The sequence below is a fragment of the Papio anubis genome, chromosome 3 (assembly GCF_008728515.1).
Source record: "Papio anubis isolate 15944 chromosome 3, Panubis1.0, whole genome shotgun sequence".
Lineage (NCBI taxonomy): Eukaryota > Metazoa > Chordata > Mammalia > Primates > Cercopithecidae > Papio > Papio anubis.
The window spans coordinates 99,384,225-99,407,856 of record NC_044978.1 but is presented as its reverse complement, the minus strand read 5'-3'; the positions used below and the strand labels follow the sequence as shown (position 1 = coordinate 99,407,856).

The window sequence follows — 23,632 nt, the reverse complement described above, 5'->3', positions numbered from 1 at the left end:
GAGCGTTTCGACAGGATGATAATTTCCTCTTGAAAGGGGCAAGCTGATGGAATTTCACCATAAGGTAGTGAGTGTATGCAGATTATCTGCAAATGTTCGAGTTACTACACTATTCTCAGCCTCAGTTTCCCCACATCAGATTGGTGGTGATGACTGTGGGCTCTGGAGCCAGGCTTCTGGAGTTGATCCCAGTTTTGTAAGTGATCATCAGTCACTCCTTGTACCAGATTATCCCTTCTCTGTGCCTTAGTTCCTCATCTGTAAAACTGAGCTATAAATACCTAACAAATGCTTGCCACTCTTTCTTTCTTTTTTCCTTTTTTGAGACGGGGTCTCGCTCTGTCACCCAGGCTGGAGTGCAGTGGCGTGATCTCGGCTCACTGTAACCTCCGCCTCCCGGGTTCAAGCAATTCTCTGTCTCAGCCTCCCAAGTAGCTGGGATTACAGGCGCCCACCACCATGCCCAGTTAATTTTTGTACTTTTAGTACATATAGGGTTTCACTATCTTGGCCAGGCTGGTCTTGAACTCCTGACCTCATGATCCACCCACCTCAGCCTCCCAAAGTGCTGGTATTACAGGCGTGAGCTGCTATTTCTAATAAGCATCACGTTAAGCCAAAATGGATTTTTCTTTAGAATCTGCTTCGATTCTGTTTTCCTATCTGAAAAATCCTATCTGTAAAAAAGGGTGATGAAACATTACTTAAGACTAAAAAGTTCAACACTTCCTGGATGTAAGGTACAATGAAGCAAAAAGCTGAGTTTATTATTAAATGTCATGTGTTACTTTGAAGAGCTCCCACAATATCAGTGGTCTAGACATCCTAGTGCTTTAACGTGACTGAAAAACAACAACATGCATGGCTTGTAAAAATACCGTACAGGAAGGCCTCGGATCGAAGATACTGTTTAAATGTGAAACATTATTATTTTTATTTTTGGTATTACTCAGACTTTCCTATGTAAGAAGAAAAAAATGTATGGTTTTAGTGAAAAATGTTGCCATATTGTTTTGCTATGAGCTAGCTGCAGAAATAAAGGAGTAGGATCAGTTTTATGAAAACTAAAATGACAATACTGTATTGTAAATATTGTGAATTTGGAAAACATCAACTTCAGCATCTTTAATTTTTTTTCACATTAAATTGCCTAAAAAGACTAAAATGAAGGATACCACATATTCATACAATTTTGGAGATGAGAGTGTTGTGAGGAATCCTTTAGTCCACATCCCTTGATTCACATCTAGGGAAACTGAGGCCCAGAGATTGACAGTGCTTTGCCCAGTTGGGTGATGGTGGACCCCAGACTAGAACTCAGACAGGCCCCCTGATACCGAGTTATAGCTCTGAGTGAGTATTTCACTCTGCCTTTTGGGAAGCGAGCATTTGCAGCAACATTCCTGCCTCCCTAATGCCTTTCCCCAGTACTGCTTTTATCTCCTCTTTTAATTTGGAGTCAGTCCAGAGTCCTCAGTCAGAAGCTTCTCTGAGCCTCAGCCTCTTCATCTGCAGAACAAGATTACTGTAGCCTTGTTTGCAGAGTTGCAAAACCTAGATGAAAGGACCTGGCAGATGGTGGGCTCTCAATAAATTTTGTTGTGAAAAAATACTACGGTCTTTAAAATTTATTTTTTGGAAAAGAATTTATATCTTGGGATAGGCAAGAAATTGTTTAAAAATATGTTTTCTTGGATCTGGACTCACTATGAACATAGCAAGATTATCTATCATTCAGAATTGAACATTTAATGCTTTTAGCTTAGTGGTGGTGGAACAAAAGCCGATGAATACATTCTAAAAGCACATTTGAATAAAATCAGTCATTCCTTTTCTAGGGAGAGGAAGCCTTTCTGAGGCTGGAAGAGTGATAATAATGGTAATGGTAATAATGGTAATAGCAGCTCCCCTTTACTGGGGGCTTAACTATGGGGTAGGCACTCACTAAGCTCTTTAGGGGTTTCCCCTCTTACCTCTCACAGCCACCTTATGAGGTAAGTCCTCATTTTATCCATGAAAAGCAGAGGCTTAGAGAGATTTAGTAACTTGTACAAGGTAAATGACAGGCCGGGGACTCAGCCTGAATTTTCTGATTCCAAAACCCCCATTTTTTTTTTTAATGTTTACTGGTTTATGAGAAATCATACAGATGAACGACCAGATGAAGAGGTACATAGAATAGGTCTGGAAGTGTCTGGAGACAGGAACTTCTGTCCTCATGGAGCTGGGGTGTGTCAGCCTCCCAGCACATGGATGTGTACTTGTTTTGTTTAATTCAACTTTTATTTTAGATACAGGACGTACATGTGCAGGTTTGCTGCATAGGTATACTGCATCCAGGTAGGGAGCACAGTAACCAATAGGTAGTCTTTCAACCCATGTCTCCTGCTCCTTCCCACTTCCAGTAGTCTGCAGTGTCTGTTGTTCCCATGTTTATATCCATATGTGTTCAGTGTTTAGCTCCTACTTATAAGTAAGAACAGGTGGTATTTGGTTTTCTGTTCTTGCATTAATTTGCTTAAGATAAGGGCCTCCAGCTCCATTCATGTTGCTGTGAAGGACAAGATTTCATTGTTTTTTAGGGCTGTGTAGTATCCCACAGTGTCTATGTATTACATTTTCTTTATCCAATTCAACATTGACGGGCAGCTTGGTGATGAACATATGAGGGTATGTGTCTTTTTGGTATAATGATCTATTTTGCTTTGGGCATATACCCAGTAATGGGATTGCTGCAAAGCCTCAACTTTTAACCATTGTGCAATTGAAGTACTTTTTCCCAAATTATCAGTAGTCAAATTCATCAAACAACTGCTTCATTTCTGCTTTGCTAGAGTAGGTACCATTGATTCTCATCATCTGGCAGTTTCCTGGGCTGGTTCCCTCTCTCCTTGTGTGCTAGGTCATATGTGCTCATGGCTGTTGTATTAGTTTCCCAGGGCTGCAGTAACAAATCACTACCAACTGGAGGGCTTAAAACAACAAAAATGTGTTCTGGAGGCTGGAAGTCTGAAATCAAGGTACTGGCAGGGCCATGCTCCCTTTGAAGGCTCCGGGCAAGAATTCTTTCTTGCCTCTTCCTAGCTTCTTTTGAGATCAGGCACGTTCAGTGTGGTTCAGCTGTAGACTCTTCCTAGCTTTTGATGGTTGTCATCAATCCTTGGAGATCTTGGCTCACAGCTGCAGCACTCCAGTAGCCGCCTCCATCTCCACATGGCTCCCTCCCTGTGTGTGCGTCTGTGTCTAAATTTCCTTCTCCTTTTCCCCATAAAGATACCAGTCTCTGGATTTGGGGCCAACCCTAATCCAATATGACCTCATCTTAACTACTTACATCTGCAAAGACTCTATTTCCAAATCAAGTCACATTGTGAGATCCTAAATGGATGTGAATTTTAGGGGGACATTATTCAGTCGTTATCTCTGGGAATGAATTTTACCTGGGTGAGAATACATCAGAAAGGACATATTTCAGCCTTTTCCAGGGCATTGTGGCTAGACATAGGCAAAACATATTTCACTTTAAATCTCTATTATTTCTATGATCAGGCATTGTATGTTGCAAATTACAATGATACATAGTCTGGAATCCATTTCATGAACCTTTGGAAATTGTAATGGGTTGCAAGCAAAATCTAATTTTTCAGCAGAAATAATGCAGTGACTCCTTATGCAGTAGCCCCAGAGAGCTCACGGCCACAAACCCTCCAAGGAGTTCAATCCAGAAGTGTTTCAAGGCTCATGTCTCCTTCCTTCAGAGCCCCAGACCTTGGAAAGTGGGGCCATTTGTCAGGAAGCCATTTATCTGTCTTCATTGCTGGTGGGAGTGAAGAGTGACAAAACAATGTTATCAGACGCTGTGTTCACAGTGGTGAGAGGCGTCAGGGAGACCCAAACTGGTCCTACATTTATTTACCAGAACTGCCAATAAGATTTGTGCCCAAGCAAACATGTAGCAATATGCGTCATATTTAAGTCACAGTCCTAGTTGAATCAGGAAGAAAAATTGCACATTTTTAAGCTGGCTTTCTAAGGACACTTTCATGTTTAAAGCCAATTATTTATTTGCTGATGATGGCTTTGTCTCTGGGCTCCATTCCTGATGACCTTTTTAGCATCCCTGAAAGATGCTAAGCTCATTCCTACCTCAGGGCCTGTATATCTGTTGCTTCCTCTGCATCAAAATTTTCTTTCCCCAAATCTTCTGGAGACCAGCGACCAGCTCTGCCTTCTTGTCACTCATATCTGCCTTCACAGAGGTCTTCCCTGACCTCCCCAGAATCTGTCTACATCACCATGTTTTATTTTCACTACAGCACAATCCTAACCTGACTTGTGATCATTATTATTTTGACTAATTTCTTATACATTTGTTTTTCTCACTCTCTATTTAGACTATAAGCTCCATGAGGCCTGAGGTCTTATTTCGTCCACTGCCATATCCCTAGCACCTAGAGCGGTGTCTGGAACATAGCAGGTGCCCAATTAGTGTCTGTTGACTGAATGAATAAATGAACAATTGAGTGAATGAGTGAATTCTTGACCTTCGTTTGGTTCAGTCTTATTTCCTCAGGGGAGGCTTCCATGACCTCTCTGTCTAGGGTAGATGCCTCCGTTAAAGGCATCATACACTTTCCTTTTACAACGTTTTTCACAGTTATAATTTGGCATTTATTTGTATGGTTCTTTGATTAATGTCTATTATCCCAATAGCCTGAAAGCTCCACAGTTGGAAGAACACTTACTAATGTATTCCTGACACTCAACACAGTATGTCAATAATTTGTAGAAAAAATGATTGAAGCCAGGTGTGCTGTTAACACCAAAGGTGTGTGGTTAACAGTTGGAAGCTAGCAGGTTCCAGCTGCAGAGCTGGGCTTCAGGTGTAAAATTCCTGTTCCTGGGGTGGTGAAGGTGAGGAGTTGGCCAAAGCAAGGTGAGATAGGGAATCAGATGCTGGGAACATGACTAATGCTGGATTCCAGGACTTGCTTACACAGAGGGGCTTCATTTTGGAAATAAGGTCAAGATCTAGTATTTGGTCCAACAGTGAGTCTGATTTGATGCCGAGGGCAGTCAAAGTCATTGCCCTTAAAAAATAAATAGCTTCCTTTCCACCTGTGCACTTGGTCAAAGACCCTATATGCAGCTGCGTCTATGATTCCACGGCTCAGGGACTTCCTTCAGGTTCTACCTCCCATTCTTTACTTTGAACCCTATTGTTTTGGTCTGGTTTCCCTGGTTCCTTCCTGTTTCCTTGAATCTGGATTTTCCCTCTTTACTTATTCCCTTTGGGTTGATAACTGAGTTGCCTGGGTTGCCTTGCTCCATCTCGGGCTTTTAATAATATGTTCTGCAGCTCGTGGCCAGTCCTTCCCTGCCTTTTCCCTGTGCCTCACCCAGGCCCTGGAGATTCCAGTTGGGCTTAGGGTAACCTGTGTCCAGTGGCCCAGCCTCCTGCTTGTCTGGGAGGAGAGACTGGACACTGAGTCCCCTGGATGGGTCCTCCTGGGAGTCTCTTAAGTCTAAGATTAGGATTAAATCTGGATGGGACTGGAAATCTAGGAGAACATGATACCAAATTCCCCTCCTGGGCTCATGGCAGGCATCATTAACTGATCATAGCTCCTTTCCCATTGAATCCAGCTTCACAGTTCTCAACACATTGCTCCAAGTAATCAGTAGGAGTAGGCCTGTAATAAATCTGAGTCTGTGAGAGTGTGAGTGAGTGAGTGTGTGTGTATGTGTATGTGCAGTGTTGGAAAAAATATATCAAAAGGCTCAGTTATGGAGTGATGTGGTTAGCAGAGGGTGTAACTAGATTCAGAATGACAGATGTTCTACCATGAGTATACTTGGTAAGCTTGGTTTCTTAGTCTTAAGTATGAGCTTTGAAATGTTAATATTTATGAAAAATAATTAATAAGGAAGCACTTACTTAAATGGGGGACATATATTGCTAATTAGCTAGCTATTCCTGCAGATAACCACTGTTTAATCGTTCACCAGAGCAAAAACAAGGTGTTTACGAGCTGATCTATTAAAGTTTTAAGTGTGCTTCATTTAAACAGTGAAATCTTCAAAGTCTGTAGAGTTTGTTGTTGGCTGGAGTTATATGGAGTAGAGAGTCTTTAAGGTGCAGCAGCATCACTGGGAGTCGAAATGAGTCAGGGCTGTAGCCCTGGCCTGCAAGACACTGGGTCTACCATGTGTGCTGTTTGGGCCCCGCTCACATCACCTGCCAAAGGAGAAGATTTCTGACATGGATAATTCTCTTTTCGCCTGTAATATGTATGAGATTAGAATTTATATGTCAAAACATACATGTAAGTAAGCATATTTCCTACATGTAAGTAAGTATATTTTCTGCAATTAGGTTGACGTGAATCTAAAAGCAAATTTGCCTAGTGACACTCAAGTCATCTACTTATACTAAATATAGTGTGAAAATGCAGCTTGTTTTTTGAATTAAGTTTTATACTTGAAGCCCGGACTCCAACTTGCTCATCTGGCTCCATGCTTCTGCTATGAGACCATAGTGGACATCTGTTATTTTGCAGTCTCAGCCTCCAGTCCCTGCCTCACGATTTTCTTTGGGGAAAATCTCTCCTCCACCCTCAGTTCATATTTAGGGGAGCCTACATGACCTCAGACTCACTGATTAGTGCATCACATTTCTCAGGTCATCGACAATGGTTCAGGGACAGGCACATGACCCCATTAGAACCATCTGAGCATTTTTTTTAAAAACAATTGGGAAGAAAGTATCTGTATTTTTACTGTCTGTTGAGGACAATGTATATAAGTCTGGAGTTGCTGGCAGTCGTCTTGACATTATCAGGAGATCCTGAAAATGGAGCAAACACAAAGACAAGTAGGGTGAAATTTTGTGAGATGCCAAGTTCTGAAGATTCCAAATGATCTTAGCCACGTGTGAAGTCAGTTACTCATGGACTTCAGTTTCATGAACTCCCAAATACTCTATTTTCTATTTTTTTGCAGAGGCTATTTTGAATTGGATGCTGTCATTTGCAACAGAAGGAGTCCAGATACAAAGGCACGTATCTTTCCCATTTTAACTGACTGAACAAGAGAAGTAAATCTTCTGAATGGTAAGTCTCATGAGAGGAGGGATAGTGCCTGCTGTCACATCACCTAGATCAGTGCCTGGCCCACAGTGTGTGCTCAATAAATGTTTATTACAATAATTACACTAATGAGGCCCATTGACTAGGTGTTTTAAGGATATCCATTTTTCTTATATGGTAGTAAATATTTGCTATAGAAACTTTACAAAAAAAAATAAACAACAAAAAAAAAACCTATCACTTATTACCTTACCCTTCAGAGATAAGCATGGTTAACTTTAGAGAATGGTATGGTTTTCAATCACGTATCACACATATGTTTTAAAAATGAGATTGTATCTAATATATTCTTTTGCTCACTAATTTTTTATTTAATAAATAAACCAAGTTTGAAATCACTATAGTATATTTGCAATGATTTCAAAATTGTTTCATTATACATCAGTTGTAAAATTAATATTTTTAAATGGTTACCTACTATTTCATAGTGGAGGAACCAAAAATTATTCAAGAAATCCCCAATTATGAACTATTTGGGTTACCTCTAATTTTCAATGATGTAAACAAATTCAGTGTTTACAAATATCAATGATTATTTCCTTAGAATAATTTTCTAGAAGTGGGATTATTGGGCCAAAGAGTATAAACAGTTTTAAGAATTTTGATACATATTGCCAAATGGCTTTGTTTTCTCACCAACTTGAATATTAAAAGTTTAAAAAATCTTTGTAAAATTAATAGGCAAAATCTTTTACATTTTCATTTGTTTTTCTTTGCTGTTAGTGAGAATGAAGATTTAAAAAAGTAATAGTAATATAAGCCATTGTTATTTCTTCTTTTATGAATGGCAGAGAAGTTCTTTTTTTTTTTTTTTTTTTTTTGGACAGAGTTTCCCTCTGTCACCCCAGCTGGAGTGTAGTGGAGTGATCCTGGCTCATGGCAACCTCTGCCTCTGGGTTCAAGCAATTCTCCTGCTTCAACCTCCCAAGTAGCTGGGATTACAGGCACCCACCATCAAGCCTGGTTCATTTTTGTATTTTTGGTAGAGACAGGGCTTCACTGTTGTCCAGGCTGGTCTCAAACTCCTGACCTCAAGTGATCTGTCTGCCTCGGCCTCCCAAAGTGCTGGGATTACAGGCATGAGCCACTATGCCTGGCCTCTAGAAGAGTTCTTTATTTAATCTTCTCTTTCTAAGTACATTTGATGTTTACATTTGTTTTTATTTGAAGATGCTGCCCCAGCCCTGTGGCTTCCAGAGTAACTTTTTCTGATTGGGAGTAGGCACTTGGCTCTTTCATTAATAGCTGTGTCAGCCTTTCAGATAACCAAGCATTGCATACTTTGCCTTTTAGTTCCCTGAACTACAAAAACATTTTGTGTCTTACTATCATACCTACTTGAGATGCTTATACTGACAGTTCTGCTTCATTCAATCACCTTTAAAGGTCTTTTTGCTTATTCTGGACCATCAATGTCAGTAGCAGCATCATTAGAAGTCTCTATTTCACTAGTTTAAAGCATCATCTCCTTTCAGCAGATTATTGCAAAAGTTTCCCAAATGGTCTTTCTTCCCTACTCTCCTCTCTAGGCTAATCTATTTCTTGGCCTTTCACCTGGAAAATAATCAACCAATCAAAAAAATCATAGCTTGGATCACATTGCCACCTGTAAACCTTCAATGATGCCACATTGCTTATTGAATACAGTCTCAGCTTCTTGGTTACTGTGTTCAAGGCCTTTCATAATTTGTTCCCAGTTCACTCTTTCATTCCAATTTTGTATTACTCTCATAATTCTTGAATCTTACCCATTAATCAAACTGAACTGCCTCTACGCCTTTGTTAATATTGCTCTCTTCCTCTTTGAATGCCCTTCATCCTCCTCTCCGCTTGTCAAAACCACTGAAGACACAGTCCATATGTCTTCCCCTCGATGAAGTCGTCCCCACTCCCCCAGCCAGGAAAGTCTCTCCCTCTTAGATGCATCAAACACGCATTGCATATAAATCTTAGAGAACTTATCTTCTCCCCATGTGGTCTCCCACGGTTATTTTTATAAATGACTTGTCTTCCTTAATGAGAAGGAGAACACTCATCTAAATATGTAACTATAATTCTGTAAGGTTTGGGGAAAACTCAATCAAAAATATTAACATTTAAAAGACCTGTTTTTCTTTTCCTCACATTGTGGATCTCGTCTCTGACATTTCCTGTACTTATTTGTCAGCATCCATCTTAGCTTTGTAACTCAGTTGTTTCTATAGCTCTGAGTGTCCCTGATTTTAATCCTGAAATTTGCCTGGGGTTTTCTAAAATGCACTTCAGGATTCCTCTTTGTTTTTCTTCTGTGTTTAGAAGGAAGAAAGGCAGGGCGTCGGTAAATACAGCCTGGAGAGCTTCCCCACACAGGCAGCCAGATACTTTGATCATTAGTTATGTTAAGGGTCTTCCTTTCTGCTGCCCCAGAGGATTGATTTTCCGGGACTATTTTGAGGAAGCAGAAGTGGCCACTCCCCACATAATCAGGGAGCTCTGAGGCTGTTTTATGGGTATTTATTTATTGTGAATTTAATTATTTATACTCAAAATTCTACAATGTAGAACAGGAATTACACTTTCCCTTTTACATTCAGCTTAGGTTAACTGAACAGAGGGGCTAAGCTTCTAATCCGTGGCACTATCCAGTTTAGAATACCTTGCCATCCCAATTGTAACAAGATCATGATTATACTTGGCATTGTCCTCTTGGAAATCTTCTCCTGTATCATGCCAATTTAAAAATTGCTAAAATTAATGCTATTAAAAGCATTACAATATGTTGACACAATAAGGAAGATAAAGGCATTCTATTTCTCCAACCTTTCCCTTACCTTCCTTTTTTGGCTCACCAGGGTGCTCACCAGGAAGGTATGGTGCATGATTGAAAACAAGTTTCTCTTCCTTCATGGCTTTAACTGTGTTTGGCTCTAGGAAGGGAAGGCTTAGTCTAAGCTGAGCTCCAAGCTCCTCAGCTTGCCAGGACTCACCAGAAGTTACAGGAGTGTGCTTAGGAGTCAAATGCAGAGTCATCCTCTAAGTGGAATATTCCACAGCTCAGCAACCCTCATAGAGGATGGTCTGCTAATCTCTACTCTCCACTGCCCACCCATCCTCGTCTCTTCAAAAGTCTCCACCACTTTCCCTGATTCCTTCATTTATGTCCAGCCCTTCTAAGCACCAACATTTCTCCTGAGTATGCTGTGTCAGTGCCTGGCACTGGGATCCTGACCTATTGCATAAAACCCTGAGCGCTGTGCACAAAACTTTTCAGTCTGAGAGTCACAGCTGACTGGGCTTCAGGCCTAGGCAGGGGCTGAAGTGAGTGTTAATTAAGTACTTCCCAGGTGCTAGTCAGTGAGCAAATTGGGCTAAGGGTAACCACAGTACAAGATGGAGGCAAAAGGAGGGAATAACAGCCTCATTATTGTAAATATTTAAGAGGCTCAAAGTGATGCCAGTCACAGGTCAGAAGAGGAGGATCTTGACTCTTCTTCCCTTGAATGAGCGTCCATTCCTGAATCAATTCCCTCTGAGAGAAAGTCAGAGACCAGGTGAGAGACTTCTACCCACCAGGCAATTGAGAAAACATCCACATGGAATGAATAGGAAAAGCTGAGGCACATTTGGGCATGGACTCTGTCCTGGGTACTTTGCTATACAATTGAAAAATGAATTCCCAATATCCAGCTTCTTCCTGTGGAGAGGAGGGTTTGGACCTCACATATAACATTCTAACTCTAAGGTGCCCCATGGTTCGGCTCTTAATTCACCAGTTCTGGGAGCACAGGGCATTAGGCATCCACAAGCCTCTCTAGATCACAGGAAAAAAGCAGCAGTTTTATACAGGTGCACAAGCACATCCATGGGCTTTAGGCCCCTGGAGTAGAGAAGGGGCTTGAAAATACAGCTTACTGTTTCTCCCATGAAGGGTTTATGACACACTCTTCCAGTGGCTAATTGACGGCTGGGATTCTAACTAACTTGCACCAGAGAGTTAAAGGGGTATACAACTGCTGGTAATCTAGCAGCTTGAGAAGTAGATCAGTACTTGCCAAGCCTCCTCTCTTGCTCACCTCAGTGATAACTCCAGGTCTATTAAGCCCTACTGGAATGAGTTTGTTCGCATATTAAGCACCCCAACTTTTACAGCTTCCGCCCAAAAGATTGCATCTTAAATCTTCTAGCTTTGACAGCAAAAGGGAATGGACACGTGTAACTCTTCCCAGATTATTAAACAAAGAGGTGGTTTTGAGGCAGTTTTAAATGGGCATGCAAATACTTTCAGGGGCTATACCTTTTGGGAACAGTGTGAAGAAGGTACTTAAAAAGTGAAGCTCTCTGTGTTTCCCCAGAAGTAATTTATGGCACACTCTTTTAATGGCTACATGACAGTCAGTTGCTAACTAACTTGCACTGGGACTTAACGGGGGCAGTCAACAAGTAACACTCTGGCAGCCAGGGCAGCAGCTCAGCACTTCCTGAGCCTTTTCCTGTGACTAACTTGTACTAATTTCTCCTGGAAGGAGTTTGTCCATACATTGAGTATCTCAACTTTTACAACATCCACCCATCCAGTATGGGACTGCATCCCAAACCTCCTAACTCTTGGAGCTGAAAGGACTAATCATATGTGAGTCTTCTTAGATTACAGAAGAAAGAGGTAGTTATAACAGGTTCACAGACATTTCTGGGGCTACATTTCATGGGAACAGTGAAGAAAAGGGGCGGGAATGTTCATCTTTTATTTTCTTTCCAGAAGGAGTTTACTGCATATTCTTCTAGTGGCTACTTGATGATCTGGCCTCTAACTAACTTGCATTAGGGAGGTAATTGGGCAGACAAACAGTAGTGTTCAGGCAGTCTGAGCAGAAACAATGCATCCTTAGCCTTTCCTCTGGCTCAATTCAGTGATAAATCCAGGTTTACCCATTCTTCCTGGAAGGAGTTTGTCCATGAACTAAAAGTCACAACTTCTATATCTCTTACCTAAGGGAATCAATGAGACTTTGCATTCCCGAAACTTTCTAGGCCACAGAAAACAAAGACATAGGCATATAATGGGCTGATTTCCAGCAGCTGTTTCCCCAGGATTAGAGGATGAAGACTGAAAGCAAGTACAGGCATTTGCCACAGAGACTCTCAAACTTACTGCAGAGCAAGTGGGAGAAAAACACCTATACTCGGCTTCAACATTGAGACAGAAGAAACTGGAACACTGGAACATGCATTCAAACCTCAACTTTCCCAATTACATCTGGAGGATCTGGCTTCTACTTTAATGATTATAGGGTACTTACAGGACATGGCACATCCTAATCTCTAGGGGCCTACCAAAAACAGAGACAGTAGTATGGACAAAGACTTGAGAGGCACCTTAAAATCTCTAACTTAATTGGTAAAATCCTTCTTCTTCACAAAACCATTCTGGAAGAGACAGTTGTTTTCTTTAATGAACAGAACCAACACAAAGACAAGTAAAATGAAGAAGCAGAAAAATATATTCCAAATAAAAGGACAAGATACAGAAACCAACCTGAGTGAATTAGAGATATGTGATTTACCTGACAGGGAATTCAAAAATTATGGTCATAAAGATGCGTACTGAGGTTAAAAGAACAATGTGAGAACAAACTGAGAACTTCAACAAAGAGATAAAAGTAAAAAGAGTACCAAACAGGAATCATAGAGCTGAATAATACTATAACTAACCTAAACACATTCAATAGAGGAGTTCAGCAGCAGAGTAGATCAAACAGAAGAAAGGATCAGTGAACTTGAAGACAGGTCACTAGAGATCAACAAATCCGAGGAGCAAAAAGAAACAAAGAATTCAAAAGAGTGAAGATAACTTCAAATACTTATAAGACACCATTAAAGCAGAACAACTGACACATTGTGTTCCAGAAGGGGAAGAGAGAGAAAAGATCAGAAAACACGTTTAAAGAAATAATAACAGAAAACTTCACAGGCTTGGGTAAGGAAATAGAAAGCCAAATACAGAAAACCCAAAGGACACACAATAAGATGAATCCGAAAAGACCCATACCAAGACACATCATAACAAATATCAAAAGTTAAAGACAGGAAGAGTATTGAAAACTGCAAGGGGAAAGCAAATTGTCACATAAAAGGGAACTTTCATAAGAATATCAGCAGATTTCTCAGCGGTAACTTTGCAGGCCAGAAGAGAATGGAATGACATATTCAAAGTTCTAAAAGAAAAGAAAATAGTCAACCAAGAATACTATACCCGGCAATCCCATCTTTCAAAAAAAGAAGTGATAAAGACCTGAGACAAAAGCTGAGTTTATCATCATAAGACCTGCCTTACAAGAAATGCCAAAGGGAGTCCTTCAGGCTGAAGAAAGAGGACACTAATTAGTAACATATGAACATATGAAAGTATAAAACTCACTGGTAAAAGTAAGAATGTTGTTAAATCCAAAACACTGTAATACTATAATGGCAGTGAGTAAATCAATTACATCTTTAGCATAAAGGTTAAAAGGCAAAACTACTAAAAGCAACTAAAACTACAAATTATAAAAAGATGTAAAGTGTGATATCAAAACCATAAAATATAAGATGAGAGGGAGTAAAAGTGTAGAGTTTGTTTATGCAATCAAAAACTAAGTTGTTATCAACTTAAAATAGCCTCTTTTAAGTATAAGATGTTTTATGAAAACCCTAGGGTGACCACAAAACAAATGTCTATAATAGATACATAAACACTAAAAAGATAAGATCAAAAGCATACCATTACAGGAAACCATGAAACCACAAAGGAAGAATGCAAGAGAGGAAGAACAGAACAAAATATCTACAAAATAACCAGAAAAAAAAATTAACAAAAAGGCACTAGTAAATTCTTACCTGTCAATAATTACTTTGAATATAATGTAACATACTTTGAATATAAATGATTTGATTATGTAATCAAAGGGCATAAAGCATCTGAATGGATTAAAAAAAAAAAAAAAAAAACAAGACTCAACTAAATGCTGCCTGTAAGAAACTCACCTTACTTTTGAGGACACTCACAGTTTGAAGGCAAAGGGCTAGAAAAAGACATTCCATGCTAATGGAAACCAAAAAAGAGCAGTGATAGCTATACTCATTTCAGACAAGATACGCTTTTAGTCAAAAACAGCAAAAAGAAACAAAGAAGGTCATTATATTGTGATAAAGGAGTCAATTCATATCTGAGTACCTAAATATATAAAGCAAACATTAAGAGATCTGAAAGTAGACAGACTTCAACACAATAATAGGGAATTTAATACCCCACTTTCAATTATAGACAGATTATCAAGACAGAAATTAGGAAATACTGGACTTGAACTACATTTTAGACTAAATGGACTTAACAGACATATATGGAATATTTTATCCAACAACAATAGAATACACATTCTTCTCAAGTGCATCTGGAACATTCTCCAGGATAGATCTTATGTTAGGCCACAAAAAAGTCTTATTGAATTTATGAGAATGTTGAAATCATATTAAATACTTCTTCTAACCACAATAGTATGAAACTAGAAATCAATAATAGGAGGAATCAGAAAAATTTTAAAAAATGTAGAAATTAAACATTATACTTTTGAACAACTATTGGGTCAAAGAAGAAATGAAAAGGGAAATTAAAAAATATATTGAGCTAAACTAAAATGGAAACAATATACCAAAACCTATGGGATACAGGCAAAAGCAGTTCTAAGCAGAAAACTCATAGCACTAATACTTTCATCAAGAAAAAAGAAAGATCTTCAATAAACAACCTAACATTATACCTTAAGGAACTAGTAGAAGAAGAACAAACTAAGCCCAAAGTTAGCAGAAGAAAGGAAATAACAAAGATCAGAGCAGAAATAAATAAAATAGAGACTAGAAAAATAATACAAAAGATCAATGAAACTGAGTTAGTTTTTCAAAAAGATTGGTTTTTGATAAGATTGGTATTTTGAAAAGCTAAACAAAATAGACAAACTCTTAGCTAGACTAAACTTAAAATGAGAAAAGACTCAAATAAACAAAATCAGAAATAAAAGAGGAGACATTACAACTGATACCACAGAAATACAAAGGATTGTAAGAGACTACTAAGAACGCAAATAAATTTGACAATCCAGAAGAAATGGATAAATTCTTTGAAACATATAACCTACCAAGACTGAATCACAAATAAATCAGAAATCTGAACAGATGGATAAAAATCAAGGAGGTTGAATTAGTAATCATATGTCTCCCATCAAGAAAAAGACCAGGACCAGATGGTTTCATGGCTAAACTCTACCAAGCATTTAAAGAAGAACTAATGCCAATATTTCTCAAACCATTTCCAAAAATTGAGGAGGAAGGGATACATCTAAACTGATTTTATAAGGCTAGTATTACTTTGATATAAAAGCCCAAAAAAGACACTACCAGAAAAGGAAACTACAGGCCAATATTACTGATGAACATAGATCCAAAAATCTTCAACAAAATACTAGCAAGCCATATGCAATGGTACCTTAGAAGGATCATTCACTATGATCAAGTTGGATTTATTCTTGGGATGCAAGGATGGCTCAACACATGTAAATCAATAAATGTGATTCAACTTTATTAACAGAATGAAAGACAAAAACTGTATGATCATCTCAATAGATGCAGAAAAAGCATTTGACAAAATTCAACATCCTTTCATAATAAAAATTTTCAACAAATTTGGTATAGAAGGAATGTTCCTTAAAACAATAAAGGCCGTATACAACAAGCTCACACTACCATCATATTTAATGGTGAAAAATTGAAGAGTTTTCCTCAAATATCAGGAAGGAACACGATAAGGATGCCCACTGTCACTACTTCTGTTAAACATATGGGTGGAAGTCTTAAAGAGGAATGAGGTAAGAAAAAGAAATAAACAGTATCCAAATAGGAAAGGAAAATGTGAAATTATCTCTCTTTGCTGATGACCTAATTTTATAAATGAAAGACCCTATAAACTTCACCAAAAAACTGTTAGAACTGATAAATTTAGTAAAATTGCAGGATATAAAATCAACTTATAAAAATCAGTAGCCTTTCTATGTACTAATGATGTACTATCTAAAAAAGAAATTGGGGAGGTTCCAAGATGCCCGAATAGGAACAGCTCCAGCCTACAGCTCCCAGCATGAACGACACAGAAGACAGGTGATTTCTGCATTTCCAATTGAGGTACCAGGTTCATCTCACTGGGGCTTGTCAGACAGTGGGAACAGGACAGTGGGTGCAGCCCATGGACCATGAGCTGAAGCAGGGTGAGTCATCGCCTCACCCAGGAAGCACAAGGGATCAGGGAATTCCCTTTCCTAGTCAAGGGAAGCCATGACAGAAACACCTGGAAAATCAGGTCACTCCCACCCTAATACTGTGCTTTTCCAACCATCTTGGCAAACGGCACACCAGGAGATTATATCCCGCGCCTGGTTCGGAGGGTCCCATGCCCATGGAGCCTTGCTCACTGCTAGCACAGCAGTCTGAGATCAAACTGCAAGGTGGCAGCGAGGCTGGAGGAGGGACCCCTACCATTGCTGAGGCTTGAATAGGTAAACAAAGCAGCTGGTAAGCTCGAACTGGGTGGAGCCCACCACAGTTCAAGGAGGCCTGCCTGCCTCTGTAGACTCCACTTCTGGGGGAAGGGCATAGCTGAACAAAAGGCAGCAGAAACTTCTGCAGACTGAAATGTCCCTGTCTGACAGCTTTGAAGAGAGTAATGGTTCTCCCAGCATGGAGTTTGAGATCTGAAAATGGACAGACTGCCTCCCCAAGTAGCCTAACTGGGAGGCACCTCCCAGTAGGGACCAACTGACACCTCATACAGCTGGATGCCCCTCTGAGACGAAGCTTCCAGAAGAAGGGTCAGGCAGCAACATCTGCCGCTCTGCAATATTTGCTGTTCTGCAGCCTCCACTGGTGATACCAAGGCAAACAGGGTCTGGAGTGGACCTCCAGCAAACTCCAACAGACCTGCCACTGAGGGTCCTGACTGTTAGAAGGAAAACGAACAAACAGAAAGGACATCCACACCAAAACCCCATCTGTATGTCACCATCATCAAAGACCAAAGGTAGACAAAACCACAAAGATGGGGAGAAACCAGAGCAGAAAAGCTGAAAGTTCTAAAAATCAGAGTGCCTCTTTTCCTACAAAGGAACACAGCTTCTTGACTGCAAAGGAACAAAGCTGGATGCAGAATGACTTTGACGAGTTGAGAGAAGAAGGCTTCAGAAGACTGGTAATAACAAACTTCCTGAGCTAAAGGAGGATGTTCGAACCTGTTGAAAAGAAACTAAAAACCTTGAAAAAAGATTGGACAAATGGCTAACTAGAATAAACAGTGTAGAGAAGACCTTAAATGACCTGATGGAGCTGAAAACCGTGGCACAAGAACTATGTGATGCATGCACAAACTTCAGTAGCCGATTTGATCAACTGGAAGAAAGGTATCAGTGATTGAAGATCAAATGAATGAAATGCAGCGAGAAGAGAAGTTTAGAGAAAAAAGACTAAAAAGAAATGAACAAAGCCTCCAAGAAATATGGGACTATGTGACAAGGCCAAATCTACGGATGATTGGTGTACCTGAAAGTGATGGGAGAATGCAACCAAGTTGGAAAACACTCTTCAGGATATTATCCAGGAAAACTTCCCCAACCTAGCAAGGCAGGCCAACATTTCAAATTCAGGAAGTACAGAGAATGCCACAAAGATACTCCTCGAGAAGAGCAACTCCAAGACACATAATTGTCAGATTCACCAAAGTTGAAATGAAGGAAAAAATATTAAGGGCAGCCAGAGAGAAAGGTCGGGTTACCCACAAAGGGAAGCCCATCAGACTAACAGTGGATCTCTCGGCTGAAACTCTACAAGCCAGAAGAGAATGGGGGCCAATATTCAACATTCTATAAGACAAGAATTTTCAACCCAGAATTTCATATCCAGTCAAACTAAGCTTCATAAGTGAAGGAGAAATAAAATCCTTTACAGACAAACAAATGCTGAGAGATTTTGTTACCACCAGGCCTGCCTTACAAGAGCTCCTGAAGGAAGGACTAAACATGGAAAGGAACAACAGGTACAGTCACTGCAAAAACATGCCAAATTGTAAAGACCATCAATGCTAGGAAGAAACTGCATCAATTAATGAGCAAAATAACCAGCTAACATCATAATGACAGGATCAAATTCAAACATAACTTATTAACCTTAAATGTAAATGGGCTAAATGCTCCAATTAAAAGACACAGACTGGCAAATTGGATAAAGAGTCAAGACGCATCAGTGTGCTGTATTCAGGAGACCTATCTCATGTGCAGAGACACACATAGGCCCCAAAGAAAGGTATGGAGGAAGACCTACCAAGCAAATGGAAAACAAAAAACACAGTGGTTGCAATCCTAGTCTCTGATAAAACAGACTTTAAACCAACAAAGATCAGAAAAGACAAAGAAGGCCATTACATAGTTGTAAAGGGATCAATTCAACAAGAAGAGCTAACTATCCTAAATATATATATACACCCAATACAAGAGCACCCAGATTCATAAAGCAAGTCCTTAGAGACTTACAAAGAGACTTAGATTCCCACAAAATAATAATGGGAGACTTTAACACCCCACTGTCAACATTAGACAGATCCCCAAGACAGAACATTAACAAGGATATCCAGGAATTGAACTCAGCTCTGCACCAAGCGGACCTAATAGACATCTACAGAACTGTCCACCCCAAATCAACAGAATATACATTCTTCTCAGCACCACATCGCACTTATTCCAAAATTGATCACATAGTTGGAAGTAAAGCACTCCTCAGCAAATGTAAAAGAGCAGAAATCATGACAAATTGTCTCGGAGATCACAGTGCAATCAAACTAGAACGCAGAATTAAGAAACTCACTCAAAACCACTCCACTGCATGGAAACTGAACAACCTGCTCCTGAATGACTACTGGGTACATAACGAAATGAAGGCAGAAATAAAGATGTTCTTTGAAACCAGTGAGAACAAAGACACAACATACCAGAATCTCTGGGACACATTTAAAGCAGTGTGTGTAGAGGGACATTTATAGCACTAAATGCCCACAAGAGAAAGCAGGAAAGATCTAAAATTGACACCCTAACATCATAATTAAAGGAACTGGAGAAGCAAGAGCAAACACATTCAAAAGCTAGCAGAAGGCAAGAAATAACTAAGATCAGAGCAGAATTGTAGGAGATAGAGACACAAAATACCCTTTAAAAAATCAATGAATCCAGGAACTTTTTTTTTGAAAAGATCAACAAAATTGATAGACTGCTAGCAAAACAAATAAAGAAGAAAATAGAGAAAGATCAAATAGACACAATAAAAAATGACAAAAGGAATATCACCACCAATCCCACAGAGATACAAACTACCATCAGAGAATACTATAAACACCTCTACACAAATAAACTAGAAAATCTAAAAGAAAAGGATAAATTCCTGGACACATAAACCCTCCCAAGACTAACCCAGGAAGAAGTTGAATCCCTGAATAGACCAAGAAGAGGCTCTGAAATTGAGGCAATAATTAATAGCCTACCAACCAAAAGAAGTCCTGGACCAGACGGATTCACAGCCAAATCCTACCAGAGGTACAAAGAGGAGCTGATACCATTCCTTCTGAAACTATTCCAATCAATAGAAAAAGAGGGAATCCTCCCTAACTCATTTTATGAGGCCAGCATCATCCTGATACCAAAGCATGGCAGAGACACAACAAATAGAGAATTCTACACCAATATCCCTGATGAACATTGATGCAAAAATCCTCAATAAAGTACTGGCAAACTGAATCCAGCAGTACATCAAAAAGCTTATCCACCATGATCAAGTAGGCTTCATCCCTGGGATGCAAGGCTGGTTCAACATATGCAAATCAATAAACATAAACCATCATATAAACAGAACCAAAGACAAAAACCACATGATTATCTCAGTAAATGCAGAAAAGGTCTTTGACATAATTCAACAGCCCTTCCTGCTAAAAACTCTCAATAAACTAGGTATTGATGGGACCTACCTCAAAATAATAAGAGCTATTTATCACAAACACACAGCCAATATCATACTGAATGGGCAAAAACTGGAAGCATTCCCTTTGAAAACTGACACAAGGCAGGGATGCCCTCTGTCACCACTCCTATTCAACATACTGTTGGAAGTTCTGGCCAGGGCAGTCAGGCAGGAGAAAGAAATAAAGGGTATTCAGTTAGGAAAAGAGGAAGTCAAATTGTTCCTGTTTGCAGATGACATGACTGTATATTTAGAAAACCCCATCATCTCAGCCCAAAATCTCCTTAAGCTGATAAGTAACTTCAGCAAAGTCTCAGGATACAAAATCAATGTGCAAAAATCACAAGCATTCCTATACACCAATAACAGACAAACAGAGAGCCAAATCATGAATGAACTCCCATTCACAATTGCTTCAAAGAGCATACAATACCTAGGAATCCAACTTATAAGGGATGTGAAGGACCTCTTCAAGGAGAATTACAAACCACTGCTCAACGAAATAAAAGAGGACACAAACAAATGGAAGAACATTCCATGCTCATGGAGAGGAAGAATCAATATCGTGAAAATTGCCATACTGCCCAAGGTAATTCATAGATTCAATGCCATCCCCATCAAGCTACCAATGACTTTCTTCACAGAATTGGAAAAAACTACTTTAAAGTTCATATGGAACCAAAATAATCTGCACAACCAAGACAATCCTAAGTCAAAAGAATAAAGCTGGAGGCATCACAATACCTGACTCCAAACTATACTACAAGGCTACAGTATCCAAAACAGCATGGCACTGGTACCAAAACAGAGATAGAGACCAATGGAACAGAACAGAGGCCTCAGAAATAACACCACACATCTACAATCGTCTGATCTTTGACAAACCTGACAAAAACAAGAAATGGGGAAATGATTCCCTTTTTAATAAATGGTCCTGGGAAAACTGGCTAGCCATATGTCGAAAGCTGAAACTGGATCCCTTCCTTACACCTTATAAAAAATTAATTCAAGATGGGTTAAAGACTTAAATGCCAGACCTCAAACCATAAAAACCCTAGAAGAAAAGCTAGGCAATACCATTCAGGACATAGGCATGGGCAAGGACTTCATGTCTAAAACACCAAAAGCAATGGCAACAAAAGCCAAAATTGAGAAATGGGATCTAATTAAACTAAAGAGCTTCTGCACGGCAAAAGAAACTACCATCAGAGTGAACAGGCAACCTGAAGAATGGGAGAAAATGTTTGCAATCTACCCATCTGACAAAGGGCTAATATCCAGAATCTACAATGAACTTAAACAAATTTAGAAGAAAAATCAAACAACCCCATCAAAAAGTGGGCAAAGGATATGAACAGACATTTCTCAAAATAAGACATTTATGCAGCCAATAGACACATGAAAAAATGCTCATCATCACTGGCCATCAGAGAAATGCAAATCAAAACCACAATGAGATACCATCTCACAGCAGTTAGAGTGGCAATCATTAAAAAGTCAGGAAACAACAGGTGCTGGAGAGGATGTGGAGAAATAGGAACACTTTTACAGTGTTGTTGGGACTGTATACTAGTTCAACCATTGTGGAAGACAGTGTGGCAATTCCTCCAGGATCTAGAACAAGAAATACCATTTGACCCAGCCATCCTATTTGGGTATATACCCAAAGGATTATAAATCATGATGCTATAAAGACACATGCACACATATGTTTACTGCGGCACTATTCACAATAGGAAAGACTTGGAACCAACCCAAATGTCCATCAATGATAGACTGGATTAAGAAAATGTGGCACATATACACCATGGAAAACTATGCAACCATAAAAAAGGATGAGTTCTTGTCCTTTGTAGGGACATGACGAAGCTGGAAACCATCATTGTGAGCAAACCATTGCAAGGACAGAAAACCAAACACCGCATGTTCTCACTCATAGGTGGAAATTGAACAGTGAGAACACTTGGACACAGGGTAGGGAACAGGAGGGATAGCATTAGGAGATATACCTAATGTAAATGACGAGTTAATGGGTGCAGCACACCAACATGGCACATGATGCATATTTAACAAACCTGCATGTTGTGCACATGTACCCTAAAACTTAAGGTATAATAATAATAAAACAGAAATTAAGATAACAGTCCCATTTACTATAGCATAAAAATGAAATAAAATACTTAAAGAGTAAATTTAAACACAGAGTTGACAAATCTGTATAGTGAAAACTACAAAGCATTGATGAAAAAAATCGAAGATGACACTAATAAATGAAGCCATCTTCATGGCTTAAAAAATTAATATTGTTAAAATGTCCATAGTATCCAAAGTAATCTACAGATTAAATACATTCCCTACCATAATTCCAATGTCATTATTTATAGAAATAGAAAAAACAATCTTAAAATTTGTATGGAACCATAAAAGACCTCAAATATCCAAAGCAACCTTGAGCAAAAAGAACAAACCTGGAGACATCACACTACTGGATTTTAAAATATATTAGAAAGCCAGAGCAATCAAAACAGCATGGTACTGGCATAAAAGCAGACACATCAACAAATGGAATAGGATAGAGCTGGAAGAAATCAACCCTCACACCTATGGTCAATTGATTTATGACAAAGATTCTAAGAACGCACAATGGGGAAAGGACAGTCTCTCCAATAAAAGGTATGGGGAAAATTGGATATTCACATGCAAAAGAATAAAAATGGACCCTTATTTCATCCCCTATACAAGAATCAACTCAAAATGAATCAAAGACTTAAATGTAAGACCTGAAACTGTAAAAGTACTAGAAGATAACATAGGAGAAAAGCTCCATGACATTGGTATGGGCAGAGATTTCTTGGATATGACCCCCAAAACATAGACAATCAAAGCAAAAAATAGGCAAATGGGATTGCATCAAATTAAAAAGTCTCTGCACAGCAAAACAAGCAATTAACAGTGAAGAGACAACCCACAGATTTGGAGAAAATATTTACAAATTGCATGTTGTATAAGGGGCTAATATTCAAAATATATAAGGAATTCAAACTAATTAATAGTAAGGAAAAAAAAAACCCTACTAAAAAATGGGCAAAAGGTCAGGCAAGGTGGTTCGTGTCTGTAATTCCAGCACTTTAGGAGGCCGAGGTGGGAGGATTGCTTGAGGCCAGGGGTTCGAGACCAGCTGGTCAACATAATGAGACCCTGTCTCTACCAAAAAATACAAAAATTAGCCAGAAGTAGTGGCACATGCCTGTAGTCCCAGCTACTTGGGAGGCTGTGGTGGGAGGATGGCTTTAACCTAGGAATTTGAGGCTACAGTGAGCTATGATCACACCACTGCACTCCAGCCTGGATGATGGAGCAAGACCCCATATCAAAAAAAAAAAAAAAAAAAGAAAAGAAAAAGAAAAAAGGAAAGAGCAAAGGACCTGAGT

At 39.3% G+C, this 23,632-nt stretch overlaps 1 long non-coding RNA gene across 1 annotated transcript in view; it reads left to right on the top strand.

The window, feature by feature from the left end:
* The first annotated feature begins 495 nt into the window (after positions 1–495).
* LOC108585992 overlaps positions 496–23,632 on the top strand; it is a 114,750-nt gene continuing 91,613 nt past the window's right edge. The window contains exon 1 of the long non-coding RNA XR_004182759.1: positions 496–7,112. This is a non-coding gene — a long non-coding RNA (uncharacterized LOC108585992). The remainder of the gene's footprint in view (positions 7,113–23,632) is intronic.